The sequence below is a fragment of the Tamandua tetradactyla genome, chromosome 2 (assembly GCF_023851605.1).
Source record: "Tamandua tetradactyla isolate mTamTet1 chromosome 2, mTamTet1.pri, whole genome shotgun sequence".
Classification (NCBI taxonomy): domain Eukaryota; kingdom Metazoa; phylum Chordata; class Mammalia; order Pilosa; family Myrmecophagidae; genus Tamandua; species Tamandua tetradactyla.
The window spans coordinates 141,339,410-141,356,592 of NC_135328.1; the positions used below are offsets into that span (position 1 = coordinate 141,339,410).

The window sequence follows — 17,183 nt, forward strand, 5'->3', positions numbered from 1 at the left end:
CAGAGTGATGCCCCAATGAATCCCAGAATGATTTGATCAGTGACTGGAAAAGTATTTGCAAGCCCCCTTCGGGGAATGGTGGGAGCAGGGAGAAATTCAACTTCCCTAAGTTGAGTTCTTGAAATTCTCACAAGCAGTGTGGACAACCAAAGCTATAGGCTGAGCCCCCAGTCTTGGGGTTTGTTCATATGAAACGTAACCCCACAAAGGATAGGTCAAGCCTACTTAAAATTTAGGCCTAAGAATCACCCCCAGGAGAGCCTCTTTTGTTGCTCAGATGTGGCCTCTCTCTCCAGCCAACATGATGAGCAGTCTCACCACCCTCCCCCTGTCTGTGTGGGACATGACTCCCAGGGGTGTGGACCTTCCTGGCAACATGGGACAGAAATCCTGGAATGAGCTGAGACTCAGCATCAAGGGACTGAGAAAAACCATAGAACGAACTGAGAATTAACATCAAGGGATTGAGAGAACCTTCTTGACCAAAGGGGGAAGAGTGAAATGAGACTGTGTCAATGGCTGAGAGATTCCAAACAGAGTCGAGAGGTTATCCTGGAGATTATTCTTATGCATTAAGTAAATATCACCTTGTTGTTCAAGATGTAGTGGAGAGGCTGGAGGGAACTGCCTGAAAATGTAGAGCTGTGTTCCAGTAGCCATGTTTCTTGATGATGATTGAACAATGATATAGCTTTCACAATGAGACTCTGTGAATGTGAAAACCTTGTGTCTGATGCTCCTTTTAGCTACTATATCAACAGAAGAGTAGAACATATGGAATAAAAATAAATAATAGGGGGAACAAATGTTAAAATAAATTTAGTTTGAAATGCTAGTGGTAAATGAAAGCGAGGGATAAGGGGTATGGTATGCATAACTTTTTTTTCTCTATTATCGTTTTATTTCTTTTTCTGTTGTCTTTTTATTTCTTTTTCTAAATCGATGCAAATGTTCTAAGAAATGATGAATATGCAATATGTGATATTAAGAATTACTGATTGTATATGTAGAATGGAATGAAATCTTAAAGTTTTGTTAATTTTTTTTAATTAATAAAAAAAGTTAAGCTTTCAAGTCTTATTACTTAAGAAAAGACATTTCATGAGGCTGTAGCTGCCATAGATAGTGAGTCCTCTGATGGATCTAAGCAAAGTAAGTTGAAAACCTTCTGGAAAGAATTCACCATTCTAGATGCCATTAAGAACATTCATAATTCATGGGAGGAGGTCAAGATATCAACCTTAATAGGAGTTTGAAAGAAGTGGATTCCAACTCTCACGGATCCTTTGGGGGTTCAAGACTTCCCGTGGAGGAAGGGACTTTGGATGTGATGGAAAGAGCAAGAGAACTAGAATTAGATGGAGCCTGAAGATGTAACTCAGTTGCTGCAGTCTCATAATAAAACTTTAATGGATGAGGAGTTGCTTCTTATGGATGAGTAAAGAAAGTGGTTTCTTGATATGGAATCTGCTTCTGGCAAAGGTTCTGTGTACATTGCTGAAAGGACAACAAAAGGTTTGAAATATTACATCAACTTAGTTGATAAAGCAGCGGCAACATTTGAGAGGATTGACTCTAGTTTTGAAAGAAGTTCTGCTGTGAATAAAATGCTATCAAACAGCATCACATGCTACAGAGGAATCTTTCATGAAAGAAAGAGTCAATTGATGCAGCAAATTACATTATTTTCTATTTGTAAGAAATGCCACCCCATCAGCAACCACCATGCTGATCAGTCAGCATCCATCCATATCAAAGCAGGACCCTCCACCAGCTAAAAGATTATGACTCACTGAAGTCCTAGATGACGGTTAACATTTTTTAGCAATAAATTATTTTTAATTTAAAAAGTTAAAAAAAAAATTTTTAAAAAAATGAGATATAGCAGGAAAAAAAAAAAAAGAATAACCTCCAGGATAACCTCTGCACTCTGTTTGGAATCTCTCAGCCATTGACACTTTGTCTCATTTTACTCTTCCCCCTTTTGGTCGAGGAGGTTTTCTCAATCCCTTGATGCTGGGTCTCTGCTCATTTTAGGGTTTTTCTCAGTCCCTTGATGCTGAGTCTCAGCTCATTCTAGGATTTCTGTCCCACGTTGCCAAAGGTCCACACCCCTGGGAATCATGTCCCACACAGACAGGGGGAGAGTGGTGAGTTTGCTTGTGTTGGCTGGAGAGAGAGAGGCCACATCTGAGCAAGAAAAGAGGTTCTCTTGGAGATGACTAATTTTAAGTAGGCTTGACCTATCCTTTGTGGGGTTATGTTTCATATGAACAAACCCCAAGACTGGGGGCTCAGCCTATAGCTTTGGTTGTCCACACTGCTTGTGAGAATATCAAGAATTCAACTTGGGGAAGTTGAGTTTTCCCCCATTCTCACCATTCCCCTAAGGGGACTTTGCAAATACTTTTCCACTCACTGATCAGATCATTCTGGAATTCCTTGGGGCATCACTCTGGACAAACCAACAAAATCTCATGTCCTACCCAAGGTTCCATGTACTTATGTTGTTCAACCAACTATCTACATGAGTTATATTAGGAGATTCACTAGTCAAAATATGAATTTTGTACCAAATAAACATTTTTTGCTTTAGTCTCACACATAAGTTGAAATTTTAAAATATTAATTGCCATCTATTTTCAGCACCCTGCAGTAATGACATTCCTTTGTTCTTCCTCATGCAAAAACATTTTTAAAATTTGTACATCTAGTCACTATTATTATACACTCGAGGCATTCCTAGATTATACCATCTCAATCTTTATCGTCTTTCTTTGTGATTTCATTTGTGCCCCAGCCCTCCTCCATCATTTTCCCATTCAGCTTCATTCAGTGTTTTAACATAATTGTATTACAGTTAGGTAGTATTGTGCTGTCCATTTCTGAGTTTTTATATTCAGTCCTGTTGCACAATCTGTATCCCTTCAGCTCCAATTACCCAATATTTTACCCTATTTCTATCTCCTGATGTTCTCTGTTACCAATGAATTTCTCCAAGTTTATTCACTAATGTCACTTCATATCAGTGAGACCATACAGTATTTGCCCTTTTGTTTTTGGCTAATCTCACTCAGCTTAATGTCCTTAAGGTCCATCCATGTTGTTACATACTTCATAACTTTATTCTGTCTTACAGCTGCATAATATTCCATCGTATGTATATGCCACAGTTTCTTTGGTCAACTGTCTGTTGATGGACATTTTGGCTGTTTCCTTCTCTTGGTAGTTGTGAATAATGCTGGTATAAACATTGGTGTGCAAATGTCCGTTTGTGTCCTAGCCCTCATGTCCTTTGAGTAGAGACAGCTTATAGATGGGCTCTGTTTTTTTAATCCATTCTGCCAGTCTATGTCTTTTGATTGGGGAGTTTAATCCATTAACATTTAGTGTTATTACTGCATGGGTAGTACTTTCTTCTACCATTTTGCCTTTTGGATTTTATATGTCATATCTAATTTTCCTTCTTTTTACCTTTACTCATAGTCTTCCTTTCTATACTCATCTCCACACCTCTCTCTTCTGTCTTTTTGTATCTGTCTCTAGTGCTCCCTTTAGTATTTCTTGTAGAGCTGGTCTCTTGGTCAGAAATTCTCTCAGTGATTTTTTGTCTGAAAATGTTTTTTTTTCTCCCTCATTTTTTAAATGTATTTTTTTTTTCCTACATTGGCAGGCACCGGGAAGCGAACCCGGGTCCTCGGGCATGGCAGGCAAGCACTCTTACCTGCTGAGCCACCGTGGCCCGCCCTCCCTCATTTTTGAAGGCCAGTTTTGCTGGATATAGAATTCTTGGTTGGCAGTTTTTCTCTTTTAATAATTTAAACATATCATCCTACTGTCTTCTTGCCTCCATGGTTTCTGCTGAAAAATCTACACAGTCTTATTGGGCTTCCCTTGTATGTGATGGATTGCTTTTCTCTTGCTGCTTTCAAGATTCTCTATTTCTCTTTGACCTCTGACATTCTGATTAGTAAATGTCTTGGAGTACGTCTATTTGGATCTGTTCTCTTTGAGGTACACTGCACTTCTTGGATCTGGAATTTTAAGTATTACATAAGAGTTGGGAAATTTTCAGTGATAATTTCCTCCATAATTTTTTCCCTTCCTTTTCTCTTTTCTTCTCCTTCTGGGACACCCAGAACACGTATATTCATTTATATTGTCTTTCAGTTCCCTAAGTCTCTGCTCATATTTTTTCATTTTTTCCCCTCTATTTTCTTTTTCTTGTCGGATTTTAGATGTTCTGTCCTCCAGTTCACTAATCCTATGTTCTGTCTCTCAAAATCTACCATTGTAGGTTTCCATTGTTTTTTTCCATCTCCTGTATTGTGCCTTTCATTCCCATAAGTTCTATGATTTGTGTTTCAGACTTTCAGTTTCTTCTTTTTGTTCATTTCTTGCCTTCTTTATATCCTCCCTCAATTCACTGATTTGGTTTTTGATGAGGTTTTCCATGTCTGTTCGTATATTCTGAATTAATTGTTTCAGCTCCTGTATCTCATTTGAATTGTTGGTTTGTTCCTTTGACTGGGCCATATCTTCAGTTTTCCTAGTCTGATTTGTTATTTTTTACTAGCATTTAGGCATTTAATTACCTTAATTAGTTTATTCTGGAGACTGCTTTCACTTCTTTTACCTAGGGTTTCTTGCTGGATGAATTTGTTGTCTATCTGTTCTTTGACATTCTGTTCAGCTTTATCTGGACCTCTAGCTTAGGTTTTGTTTAACAGAGGATAATTATTTTTCAGTTCTTGTTTTCTTGTTTCTTGCCCTGCTTGTGTGGTGCCTTTTTCCCCCCACCCTTAGGAGGGTCTGCTTAGGTATTATAGACCCCAGCCGGGTCTTCCCATACAAAACTGGTCTCCTGTCAGGAGAGAAGAGTCACCTGCGTCAGTTTTCCCTGAGGGTCAGACCCAGCATGTTAAAAGACTTTCCTGTGAAGTCTCTGGACTCTGTTTTTCTTATCCTGCCCAGTATGTGGTGCTTGTCTGCCTGCAGGTCCCACCAGCATAAGGTGATGTGGTACCTTTAACTTTGGCAGACTCTCCCTGCTGGGGGTGTGATGGAGAAAGAGGCGAGGTTGTAGACTGGTTTTAATGGCTTCAAATTACCAATCCCTACTGTCCGAATTCCTTTAGGAATGGATTCCACCTGAGTTGGGCTTCACTCTCCCCTGTGCCTGGGGAAGGCACAGGCTCCAGAGAAGCCCTCAAACGTGCATGTGTTTGCTGATGCCTGTGGCACTTGCAGCCTGAGTAGTCCTTCTGCTGTATCCAAAGGCAGTCAAGCCTTTGTGGAAACACAGCCACAAAAACCTCTGTTTCCTTTTTTTTTTCTTTTTCTGTCAGCCCTGCCCCTTTGGCACCAGGGCAAAAAATCAGCGACCTCCAGCTTGACCAGGTTCACCTGAGCTGGGGGCCTATTTTTAGTAATCAGAATTTGTTAATTAATTCCATGATTTGCGTTTGGTTTGTCTCAGCCCCTGTTGCTGGTTAGGTCTCTTTCCTTTCCCCTCTGGGAAGCACCTGTGGGGGAGGGACGCCGGCTGCCATGGCTTGGGGGACTCACAGTTCTGGGTGGGCTGGCAGCTGGTCCAGCTGGTACAGACTGGAGTATGCTGTGTGTCTGGTCACTGATGTGGCCCCAGGAGCTGTTCTGTACTGTTTCTGGTTATTTAGTAGTTGTTCCGGAGTACGAACTAAAACTTGCACATTGCTAAGCCACTATGTTGGCCTCGAAGCCCCTGGGAAGTTTTAGATTTTACTGCGAGAAAGTTTGAAATCAGGATTTGGCATGGTGACTCAAATCACATATACTTCAAGCAGGGATCAGAAAGCTTTTTCTAGGAAAGGCCAGTTAGTAATAAATTTAGCGTCTCTTTCATAACTTCTTAGGTCTGCTGTTGTGGTGTGAAAAACGTATCCTGCTATTTGATAAGTAAAAGACCAGTAAGCTAAAGGAAAATTGGTAAAGGCAACAGTGATAGTTTGTAGAAAAAGAAATACAAATTACATTAACATTTAAACAAATGAAAATGTTACCTTCACTGATGATTAGTAATTTGCATTAGCACTATAGTCAAGTACCATTTCCTAATTAACAGATTGTTGAAGATCAAGAAGTTTAAAACTTCTTTAATGGTTGTTTTGCCTATTTTTGAAATTTTTATAAAGGGAAAATGCTTTTTGTTTTTTTTCAAAAATTTTTCTTTTAATAACTGATATAGAGCACGAGATTTCCGATTTTAAGTGCATTTAGGTGTACAATTCAGTAGTATTAATTATATTAAAAATATGGTGAAACACCTCTTACCCCTTCTTTTTTGTTTTTCAAATGTGGTTTTAATTTAATTTAGTCACACACATACAGTCCATCCAAAATATATAGTTGATGACTCACATTATCATCACATAGTTCATCACCGTGTTCCATTTTTTTATCGTCACATAGTTGTGTATTCATCAGCATGATCATTTTTAAAACATTTTGTATCACTCCAGAAAAAGAAATAAAAAGAAAAAACTCACAATTCCCTTACCTCTTATCCCTTTTTCTCATTGCCCATTAGTATTTCAATCTACCCAATTATTTTTTTACTCCTGCATCCCCAGTGTCTAATTGGTTTTTTGTCCTTATTGTTTTTCCTCATCTGCCCATACCCTGGATAAAAGGGACATCATCCAAAAGGTTTTCACAATCACACAGTCACATTGTAAAAGCTACATAGTAATGCTGTTATCTTCAAGAATTAAGGTTACTGGAATACAATTCAACAGTTTCAGGTACTTCCTTCTAGCCACTCCAATGCACTACAAACTAAAAAGGGTAACTGTATAGTGCCTAAGAATAACCTCCAGGATAACCTTTTGACTCTATTTAGAATCTCTCAGCCGCTGAAGCTTTATTTTGACTCATTTCTCTCTTCTCCCTTTTGGTCAAGAAGGTTTTCTCAAACCCATGATGCCAAGTCCTGGCTCATCCCCTGGAGTCCTGTCCCACATTGCCAGGGAGATTTACACCCCTGGGAGTCATGTCCTACATGTGGGAGAGGGGGATGAGGCAGTGAGTTCACCTGCAGAGTTGACTTAGAGAAAGAGGCCACATTTGAGCAACAAAAGAGGTTCTCTGAGTGTGACTCTTAGGCATAATTATAAGTAGATTTAGCTTTTCCTTTGCAGAAATAAGCTACATAGGGGTGAGCCCCAACATCAAGGGCTCAGCCTGTTGAGTTGGTTGGCCCCACTGCTTGTGAGAACGTCAGGAATTCCCAGATGTGGAAGTTGAATAGTTCCTCCTTTCTCCCCAGTCCCCCAAGGGGACTTTGTAAATATTTTTTTATTCTCTGCCCAGAGTACTCTGGAATATATTGGGGCATCACACTAACCTGTACAAACCAACAAAATCTCACATCCTCTTCAAGAGTTCATGTACTTACAGTGTTCAAGTAAACTGACCATACAAGTTAAATTGGATAATATGCCCAGATATAAATTTTGCACCAAATAAACATCTCTGTCTTTGCTCTCACACAGAGGTTGAAGTTCGAAAATATGGGCCAAATCATCTATTACTCAGTATTCTGATTTACCTTGGTCTTATCCAGATCAGCTTCATCCATATCTATAAATGAAGTCTAGTCACTTTTTCAGCTTTTAAAGCAGTTGTTGAATAGGGTAATGCTGGCTTTTATAGTTTCAGTGCTCTAACTCTGAGTCTTAGGTGAAATTTGAGGGAATGACCAGATTATATATGAATAACCTAAAGTGTCAGGAAACGACCAGATTATATACAGTTAACTCAGTATCTAAGAATTTATCACTATCAGTTACAACTCCTAAATATATGTGACTACTATAAGAGCTTACAATCTAGGACCCTTTACAATAGGCCCCAACTTGAGAATCCAGTTTCTCAGCTTCAGTTCTCTGAGTTTGTCTATTATTTGATCCATATGAATGAGGCATGATAATATTTGTCTTTTGTTTCTGACATTTTTTCTACATACTGTCCTTAAGGTTCATTTACCTAATTGCATTCCTCACAATTTCATTTCTTCTTGCAGCCATTCAGTAATGTGTTGTATGTATACACCACAGTTCATTCTTTTATGACTCAGTCATTGTACTCTTAGGCCACTTCCATCCATTGCAAATCATGTATACCGCCATTATAAACATTTGCCAGTGTGCATTTGCACCCCCATACTCAGGTCCCCACACTCAGGTATATACCTAGCTACAGGGTCATAAGATCTTATGGCAGTCCCACCCCTAGTCTCCTGTGGAACCACCACACTGCCCTCTGAAAGGGCTGCACATCTCAGCTCCCTTACCAGCAGTGAATAGGTACATCTCTTTCATGCTTTTTCTAGCACTTGTTTCTCTCTCTTCATATTTAACAAATTTCATTTGTGCATCATACAGTCCAACCTAGTAAATAAACATGCCTTTGCCACCATAATTTGTATGAAGACATTTCTTTTTCTTCGACATAGAATCTGTACCCCCCGCCCCCCACTTGTTGACATTTAGTTTTGTCATAGTGCCTTTGTTATATTCGGTGGAATCATTACAGTTGTATTGTTGACTGTAGACACTAGCATTGACTGTCTCTTTTCCTTTAAACTATCCATTCTCAACCCCTTGCAATATTGACATTCATTTGTTCTCCCTCATGCAAAAACATTTTTATTGTTGTATATTTAATCACCATCATTGTCTACTCTAGGCATTCCTAAGTTATACTGTCTCCAGTCTTTATCCTCTGTTTTTCCTTCTGATTTCATATGTTCCCCCACCCTCTCCCTCAACCATGCTCACATTCAGCTTCGTTCATTGTACTTATATTTTTGAGTTACCATAAGGTAGTATTATGCTACCCATTTCTGAATCTTTACTAGCAGTCTTATTGCACATTCTCTACTCCTTCAATACCAAATGCCCAATCTCTGCCATCTTTCTACACCCTGATAACCTATGTTCTTTAACTCTCAAAGTTTCACTCATTAATATTAGTTCTTATTAGTGAGACCATACAGTATTTGTCCTTTTGTTTCTGACTAAGTTCACTCAACATAGTATCCTCAAGATGCATCCAAACTTTTACATGCTTCATGAATTTATTCTGTCTTACAGCTGCATAGTATTCCATCATATGTATATAACAGCTTTTTTAGCTACTTGTCCATTGATGAACATTTGGGCTGTTTCCATCTCTCAGCACCTGTAAATAATGCTGCTGTAAACGTCCGTTTGTGTCCTTACCTTCAATTCCTCTAAATGTATACTTAGTAATGGAATTGCTGAATTATATGGCAATTTTCTACTTAGCTTCCTGAGGAACTGCCAAACTGCTTTCCAGAGTAGTAGATGGACCATTTTACATTCCCACCACCATTGGATAACAGTGCCTCTTTCTCCATATGCAGCACTTCTTGCTTTCTCCTTTTTTGATAATGGCCATTCTGGTAGGTGTCAGATGATATCTCATTGTGGTTTTGATTTGCATTTCTCTAATAGCCAGTGAAGTTGAGTATCTTTACATGTGCCCTTTAGCCATTTGTATTTCCTCTTCTGAGAAATGTCTGTTCATGTCTTTTGCCCATTTTTTAATTGGATTGTCTGTCTTTTTGCTGTTGGGTTGAAGAGTCTCTTTATATTTCCTGGATACTAAACCCTTATCTGATATTTGGTTTCCAAATATTGTCTCCCATTGTGTAGTCTGCATTTTTACCTTCCTGACAAAGTTTTTGGTGCCCGAAACTGTTTCGTTTTTAGGAAATCCCATTTACTTTTTTTTTTTTTTCAATGTTTGTGCCTTGGGTATAAGGTCTAGGAAACTGCTTCCTATTACTAGACTTATAAGATATTTCTGTACATATTTCTTCTAACAATTTTATGATCTTAACTCTAATGTTTTGTCTTTGATCCATTTTGATCCATTATTTTTGTACGAGGGTGAGATAGGGATTCACTTTCATTCTTTTGCATATAGATATCCAGTTCTCCAAACACCATTTATTGAAGAGGCTGCCCTGTTCCAGGTTGATTGGCTTGACTGCCTTATCAAGGTCAATTGTCCATAGATGAGAGGATCTATTTCTGAATACTCTATTCAATTCTGTTATTTGGTATGTCTATCTTTATGCCAGTAACATGCTGTTTTGACCAGTGTGGTTTCATAATATGCTTTAAAATCAGGTAGTGTGAGACTTCCTACTTCATTTTTCTTTCTCAAGAAAATTTTTTTAGCTAAAATAGTTTTTAGCTAATATATTTTTTTATTTTTAGCTATTTGGGGCACCCTGTCCTTCCAAATAAATTTGGTTATTGCTTTTTCTATTTCTGTAAATTAAGTTTTGGGGATTTTTATTGTTATTGCATTGACTCTACAAATCAATTTGGGTAGAACTGACATTTTAACTATTTGTGGTCTTCCAATCCATGAATGTGGTATGCCCTTCCATTTATTTAGGAATTCTATGATTTCTTTTAGCAATTTCTTGTAATTTTCTGTATATGGGTCTTTTGTATCCTTAGTTAAATTTATTTCTAAATATTTGGTTCTTTTGGTTGCTATTATAAATGAAATGTTTTTCTTGTATCCATTTATGATTTTTCCTGAATCAGTTATTACTGAGATGGTTGCCAAATACAATTTTCTGAGTTAATATTTCTTCTGTATTTATTAGTTGAAAGTCTACAGTGAGGAACAGTTTCCCTTTATTTCCCATTTATGTATTATAGATGTATGTATTTCTTACCTGTAAGGATTCATGGAAGTACACTTTTTTCAGTGAGTCATAACTGTTACCATTATTATTATTATTATTATTATTATTATTATTATTATTATTTTGAGCCTCAGATTGTCCCAGGTTTGGCCCAGGGGAACCCCTTCAGGCTGACTCCTGTGTCTTTGTAGCATGTCCTTGTCAAGCATGATCTGGTAATAAATGTACTTATTGCTACTGGACTTGGTGCTACTGGATTTGATGATTTTTTAAAATATTTTTTATTATGAAATATGTCCAGAAAAAACCATTAAATTTCCACATACATTTTTTTGTCTGAAAATGTTTTAATTTCTCCCTCATTTTTGAAGGACAGTTTTGCTGGGTATAGAATTCTTGGTTGGCAGTTTTTCTCTTTTAGTAATTTAAATATATCATCCCATTGTCTTCTTGCCTCCATGGTTTCTGCTGAGAAATCTACACATAATCTTATTGGGTTTCCCTTGTATGTGATGGATTGCTTTTCTCTTGCTGCTTTCAAGATCCTCTCTTTCTCTTTGACCTCTGACATTCTGATTAGTAAGTGTCTTGAAGAATGTCTACTTGGATCTATTCTTTTTGGGGTACGCTGCAGTTCTTGGATCTGTAATTTTAGGTCTTTCATAAGAGTTGGAAAATTTTCAGTGATAATTTCTTCCATTAGTTTTTCCCCTCCTTTTCCCTTCTCTTCTCCTTCTGGGACACCCAAAACACGTATATTCTTGCACTTCATATTATCATTCAGTTCCCTGAGTCCCTGCTCATATTTTTCCGTTTTTTTCCCTCTAGTTTTTGTTTCTTGTCAGATTTCAGATTTTCCGTACTACAGTTCACTAATCCTATCCTCTGCCTCTCAAAATCTACCATTGTAGGTTTCCATTGTTTTTTTCGTCTCTTCTACTGTGCCTTTCATTCCCATAGGTTCTGTGGTTTGTTTTTTTGGACTTTCCATTTCTTCTTATTGTTCATTCCTTGCCTTCTTCATATCCTCCCTCAATTCATTGATATGATTTTTGATGAGGTTTTCCATGTCTGTTCATATATTCTGAATTAATTGTTTCAGCTCTTGTATCTCATTTGAACTATTGGTTTGTTCCTTTGACTGGGCCATATCTTCAATTTTCCTGGTGTGATTTGTTATTTTTTGCTGGCATCTAGGCATTTAATTATCTTAATTAGTTTATTCTGGAGATTGCTTTCACTTCTCTTACCTAGGGTTTTCTTCCTGGGTGAATTTGTTGTCTGTCTGTTCTTTGATATTCTGTTCAGCTTTATCTGGACCTCTAGCTTAGGTTTTGTTTAACAGAGGATAATTATTTTTCAGTTCTTGTTTTCTTGTTTCTTGCCCTGCTTGTATGGTGCCTTTTCCCCCCCACCCTTAGGAGGGTCTGTGTAGGTATTATAGACTCCAGCTGGGTTTTACCAGACTAAACTGGCCTCCTATCAGGTGGAAGAAGTCACCTGCGTCAGTTTTCCCTGTGGGTGAGACCCAGCAGGTTGAAAGACTTTCCTGTGAAGTCTCTGGACTCTGTTTTTCTTATCCTGCCCAGTGTGTGGCACTTGTCTACGTGCGGGTCCCACCAGCATAAGATAATGCGGCACTTTTAACTTTGGAAGACTGTCCCTGCTGGGGGTGTGGTAGAGACAGAGGAGAGGTTGTAGGCTGGTTTTAATGGCTTCAAATTGCCAAACTCTTGGGTCTGAATTTCTTGAGGGAGGGAATTCTACCTGAGTTGGGCTTCCCCCTCCCCTGGGGACGGCACAGGCAGGAGTCAAGCCCTGAAAGCAGCCCGTTTCTGCCTATGCTGGGGCCATTGCAGCCTGAGAAGTCCCACCGCTGAATCCAGAGGCAGCCAAGCCTCGTAGAAACACAGCCACAAAAACCTCTGTTTCGTCCCCTTTCCTCTTTTTCGGTTAGCCCGATTAGCGACCCCTGCCTTGACCAGGTTCATCTGAGCTGGGGGCCTATTTTTAGTAGTCACAATTTGTTAATTAATGCCACAATTGGTTTTTGGTTGGACTCAGCCCCTGCTGCTGTTAAAGTCTCTTTCCTTTCCCCTCTGGGAAACAACCTTTGGGGGAGGGGCAGCCGCCTCGGCTTGGAGAACTCACGGTTCTGGGGAGGCTCGCAGGTGGTCCAGCTGGTCCAGACTAGGGTACGCTGTGTGTTCTGTCACTGACGTGGATCCAGGAGCTCTTCTGTACTGTTTCTGGTTATTGAGTAGTTGTTCTGGAGGATGAACTAAGATGTGCACATTGCTAAGCTGCCATCTTGGCCACCCACATACATTTTAACAAGTAGTTATAGAACAGATTCCAAAGTTTGATATGGGTTTCAATTCCACAATTTCAAGTTTTGCCTTCCAGCTGCATCAATACACTGGAAACCAAAAGGAATATTAATATAACAATTCAACAGTCACACTCATTTGTTAAATCTGATCTTCTCTGTTACAACTCCTTCTCCTTTGATTCTTCTTCCAGTCTTTTGGGATATTTGGGCTATGCACATTCTAACTTTTTCACATTGAAAAGGGGAATCAACAATCTAAGATAGAGGAATGGAACTCATTGATGTTCTTTGAGAGGCTGGCCTGTCTGGGTTTCAGGACTTATCTGGCCTAGGAAACATCTAGGGATTTTAGCTTTCTGAAAAGTAAACTCAGTATACGAAACTTTTAAAGAATATCAGAGAGCCTAGGTGTTCTTTAGGGTTTTAGAGCAGTAGTTTTATTAGGGGCTTGTCACGCTGTGGCAATAATCGATATCTAACTGAAGCTTGCAAAAGGATAGCCTCCAAAATAGCCTCTTGACTCTGTTTGAACACTCTTAGCCACTGATACCTTATTTTGTTATATTTCTTTCCCCTCTTTTGGTCAGGGAGGCTGTATCGATCCCTGGGAGTCATGTTCACCATTGCCAGTTAGATTTTTACCTCTGGATATAATATCCCATGTAGTGGGATGATGATTTTCCTTGCAGAGCTGGGCTCAGAAAGAGACCACATCTGATCGACAAAAGAGGTTTTCTAGAAGTAACTCTTAAACATAATTAAAGGTATGCTTAGCTTCTCCACTACTGGAGCTGTTGGTTTTTACGTAATGAAAATACTAGACACTTAGGAACAACTTTTGAGGTATATTGTTTCATTCTGACCTTGTATTTTGGAAAAATACTGAAATTTATAAAGAAGGTAATTTAGGGAAGACTTTATTTCTTTAATTTAGTTTAAAGCATAACCAATATGATTATTGAAGATTTATGTTATATATATATATATTTATGTTATATATACTACAAAAATAAAAATTATATGCCCTTTGTTATCAGGAGATAGAAATAGGGTAGAGATTGGGTAATTGGTGCAGAAAGGATACAGATTATGCAACAGGGCTGATTGTAAAAATTCCGAAATAGATAACACAATACTGCTTGATTGTAGCACAATCATGTAAGCACACTGAATGAAGCTGAATGTGAGAATGATAGAGGGAGAAGGGTTAGGGGCATGTATGAAACTAAAAGGAAAAATAGACGATAAAGACTGATATGGTATAATTTAGGAATGCCTAGAGTATACAATGATGGTGATTAAATATACAAATTAAAAAATGTTTTTGCATGAGAAAGAACAAAGGAATGTCAGTATTGCAGGATGTTGAAAATAGATGGTCATCTATATTTTAAAACTTCAACTTCTGTTTAAGGCTAAAGAGAGAGAGATTTATCTGGTGCAAAATTTATATTTTGATTAGTGCATTTCCTAATTTAACTTGTGTGGTCGGTTTAACTGAACACGATAAGTACATGAAATCTTGAATAGGGCATGAGGTTTTGTTGGTTTGTCCAGGTTGGTGTGATGCCCCGATAAATCCCAGAGTGATTTGAACAGGGAATAAAGAAGTATTTGCAAAAGTCCCCTTGGGGGAATGGGGAGAAAGGGGGAAATATTCAACTCTCCATTTGGAGAATTCCTGATATTCTCGCAAGCAGTGGGGACGACCATATCAATAGACTTACCCCTCAATCTTGGGTTTGCTCCTGTGAAACTTATTCCTGCAAAGGATAGACTAAGCCTCCTTACCATTAGGCCTAACAGTCACCCCCAGAGAACCTCATTTGTTGCTCAGCTGTGGCCTATCATTCTCTCTCTCTCCAAACCCACATGGCAAGCGAACTCACCGCCCTCTCCCTCTATGTGGGACACGACTCCCTAGGTTATAAACCTCCCTGGCAAGGTGGGATGGAAGTCTTGGGATGGACTGGGACTCAGCATCATGGGATTCAGAAAACCTCAACCAAAAGGGGGAAGAGAGAAATGAGACAAAATAAAGTCAGTGGCTGAGAGATTTCAAACAGAGTTGAGAGCTTATCTTGGAGGTTATTCTTAATGCATTATTTAGATTTCCCCTTTTTAGTTTATGGTGTATTGAAGTGGATGGAGGGATGTACCCGAAACTTGTTGAACTGTGTTCCAGTAGCCATATTTCTTGAAGATGATTGTATAATGATACAAAGGGTATATAATTTTACAATGTGACTGTATGATTGTGAAAACCTTGTATGATGCTCCTTTTTTTTTAATCTACTCAATTCATTTTAACATTTGTTTGCCCTATTATTTATTTATTTTTAATCCATTTGTTTTCTCATCTGTCCATACCATAGATAAAAGGAGCATCAGACACAAGGTTTAATTTTAAGTAGGCTTAGCCTGTCCTTTGCAGGGATAAGTTTCATATGAACGAACCCTAAGGTTGAGGACTTGGCGTATTGATTTGGTTGTCCACACTGCTTGTGAGAATATTGGAAATACTCCAAATGGGGAAGTTGAATTTATACCCTTTCTTGCCATTCCTCCAAGGGGACTTTGCAAATACTTCTTTATTCACTGTTCAAATCTGATGTTCCTTTTATCTATGGTATGGACACATGAGTAAAAAAAATGGATAAAAAATAAACAGATAATAGGGTGAACAAAGGTTAAAATAAATTGAGTAGATTCAAGAACTAGTGGTCACTAAGCAGGGGCCAGTAAGGGGTATGGTATATATGAGTTTTTTCTTTTTTATTCTTTTGCTGGAGAGATGTAAATGTTCAAAAATATGATCGTGGTGATGGATACACAACTCTGTGATGATATTGTGAGCTGTGGATTGTACACCATGTATAGGATGTTTGTATGTCAAGAACCTTTGTATATTTGTTTGTTAAGGTTTGAGAATAAAAATAATTTTAAAAAATCTTAAAAAATACAAATTATATATACCCTTTGACCCTATCCACTTTTTTCTAGGCATTTTATCTCACAGATGTACTTTAGAATAGATTTTCATAAAGATAATTATATTATTATCCTGTAGAGATACTTTATAAGATTATTTGATCAAATTCTATTAAACTTTGGAACTAATCTAAATATCTTTCATTAGGTATATTTGTGATTATAATGCATGCTTATAAGAATATATTCCTTAGCCATTGGAAAGGTTGAGCAAACTAAGTATTGATCGCCTTCAAGATAGATGTGATAAAAAGTATATATGTATTTGCTTTTCTATCTGTTTTAGTTTGTTAAGCTGCTGGAATGCAATATACCAGTAACAGAACAACTTTTAGATGGGGAATTTGTTAAGTTGCAAGTTTACAGAACTGAGGCCATAGAGATGTTCAAACTAAGCCATCCAGAGAAAGATACCTTAACTCCAAAGACAGGGTGGATGAAGTTCAGGGTTTCTCTCTCAGCTGGGATGACAATGATAACATCTGCTAGCTTTCTCTCCTGGCTTCTCATTTCATTAGGATTTCCTGGGGGTGTTTTCCTTCTGCATCTCCAGAGGTCTCTGGCTGTGTGGGCTCTGTCAGCACTAAAGCTTATTCCAAAATGTTTCCCTTCTTAATGGACACCAGTAAGCAACCCACCTTGAAGGGAAATCACCTAATCAAAAGGTACCATCCACGATTGGGTGTGTCACATCTTCCATGGAAGCAATAAGAAGATTCCACCCAGCAATACTGAATGAGGATTAAAGAACATGGGTTTTCTAGGGGTGCTCAACAGTTTCAAACCAGCACAGTATCCTTAGAATGAATTTTTTTTTAAAGAATGTGAAGAAACTGTTAACACTGATTGCCTTCAGAATAAAACTGAATAGTAGAAAACAGGGCTGAGATGGAGACTTTTTATGTAATCCCTTTATAAGCTTGTGAATTTGAATTAAATAAATTTTAAAATTTTGCATGCTAGAGATCCAAAATTACTGAATTACTTTATCTAAATGTAAGAATTTTAATCAAACATTGAGAATTTTTTATTGTAATTCCTATATAGATATAAATAATATGTTTTCAGTGTCTTGGTAGATGACAATAATAGAAAAATTGTAGAAAGTTGGCGACTTTATCTGTGTGC

The 17,183-nt window shown here is 38.0% G+C and overlaps 1 protein-coding gene across 6 annotated transcripts in view; it reads left to right on the forward strand.

Moving 5' to 3' along the window:
* PCMT1 (protein-L-isoaspartate (D-aspartate) O-methyltransferase) overlaps positions 1-17,183 on the forward strand; it is an 88,135-nt gene that overhangs the window by 38,230 nt on the left and 32,722 nt on the right. The gene's annotated exons all lie outside the window — the stretch shown is intronic.